This window comes from Haemaphysalis longicornis, unplaced genomic scaffold (genome assembly GCF_048455015.1).
Source record: "Haemaphysalis longicornis isolate Haplotype H1 unplaced genomic scaffold, Haemaphysalis longicornis Haplotype H1 scaffold_18, whole genome shotgun sequence".
Taxonomy (NCBI): Eukaryota; Metazoa; Arthropoda; class Arachnida; order Ixodida; family Ixodidae; genus Haemaphysalis; species Haemaphysalis longicornis.
Window position 1 is genome coordinate 7,294,709 of NW_027526282.1, and position 1,794 is coordinate 7,296,502.

Consider the following 1,794-nt stretch of genomic DNA (forward strand, 5'->3'; position numbering starts at 1 on the left):
CGCATTTCGCCGCCAGGGACTCCGACCACCACATATCAGATTTTACATATCTGATATCATTACTTTTTCTATTTTTGCAACTGTTCGTACTTTTGGAAATTCCATTAGACCGATTATCTCGACGTACGATATCAAAACGATTCAATGTTTTGACTTCGCCGATTATGCATTTGCGTCGCAAATGAAGGATCTTACACGATTGGGGCTGTCAAAGCACTCGGAAACATTACAAGAAAGTTCCCACTGCCTCGAGTGAGGATCAAACTCGCGACCTTCAGATTATGAGACTGACGCGCTGCCTACTGCGCTACCGAGGCGGATGTTCCGAGCAGCATTCCACTCATCTTTGTCCCGTTACCTCTCGAGCGACTGTCGTTGTTTATTTTATTTATTTATTTATTTATTTATTTATTTATTTATTTATTTATTTATTTATTTATTTATTTATTTATTTATTTATTTATTTAAGTACCCTAAGGGCCCGGGCGGGCATTACATAGGGGGGATTGAGGTATAACACACTAAAATACAATTATATAAAAAATAACATCGAGTGAAGAGAATAGCAAGAAAAACAGTAATAAGACAAGAATTGCACTCAAAAATCACACAGTACAACGCTAAACAAAACTATGAAACAAACAATAACAAGCGATATGATGTCGCACAGGCAAGAACCAATATGTTTACAACAAAACAGATAATGGAATTAAAGTTAGATATTGCTTTCAGTGGTAAAAAGGAGAGAAGTGCTGTTTGAAAAGAAGAAGCGTCTGTTAGTGAGGCTAGGTTTGCAGGTAAAGAATTCCATTCGTTTATGGCTAATACAAGAGGAGAATTCTGATATTTTTTGTGCGTGCAGAAATGGGATTAACTTTGTAAGCATGATCTATGCGTGCCGAAGTGTATGATGCCGGAACGATAAATTTGCGAGCATAGGCCGATGGGTTATGGTACAGTGCATGGAAAAAAGATAACCTTGAAAATTGCCTGCGCAGGGTGAGAGGGGGAAGATTTAGTTGCTCTTTTAAGGCAGAAACGCTTTGGTATCGCGAGTATGAAGACATAGTAAATCGAGCGGCTTTTTTTTTTGCACTGATTCAATTGTGTTATTAAGTCCAACTTGGTGAGGATGCCATATTATTTGCGCGTATTCGAGAGAAGGGCGAATCAGGGTATTATACGCCTGAAGCTTCGTGTCAGAATTAGCCAGATGAAGGCGACGTTTAAGCAATCCAAGTTTTTTAAACGCCTTCGAAGTGATTTTTTCTCTGTGGGGACCCCAGTTTAAGTCGGAGGTCAATATTGCCCAGGTATTTTAAGGATGAAACCGTCTGAATTTCGGAGTCATTTATTAGATATAAGTATCTGATCTAGTTACGGAAGAAAATCGGACGTGTTTAGTTTTTTCGACGTTTATTTGCATTTGCCATTTTTTGGCATCATTTAGTTAATGTTGATAAATCAAGCTGCAGTGCACTAACATCATTTGTTGTTATTATTTCCCTGTAGATTACACAGCAAATAAGCGAATCGACGAAGAAATATTATTTACTATGTCATTGATATAAATTAAAAATAGGAGAGGACCTAACACCGACCCCTGAGGGACTCCAGAATAAACGCCGACAGGATTAGAAACATGCTCATTTAATTTTACAGATTGCCATCTGTTTATTAAAAAGTTTTCGATCAAAGTTGTTGTTGTTTCATCAAGATTAAGGTTCCGAATTTTAATCATTAGGCTCTTATGGGGAACTCGATCGAAAGCCTTCAACAAATCAATAAAAATTG

At 37.6% G+C, this 1,794-nt stretch overlaps 1 non-coding gene across 1 annotated transcript; it reads right to left on the minus strand.

Annotated features, from left to right (window-relative positions):
- Nucleotides 1–244: 244 nt before the first annotated feature.
- Trnam-cau (transfer RNA methionine (anticodon CAU)) lies at nucleotides 245–317 on the minus strand. Its single transcript has one exon. It is a non-coding gene; the product is annotated as a tRNA-Met (tRNA).
- Between the last annotated feature and the right edge of the window lie 1,477 nt (nucleotides 318–1,794).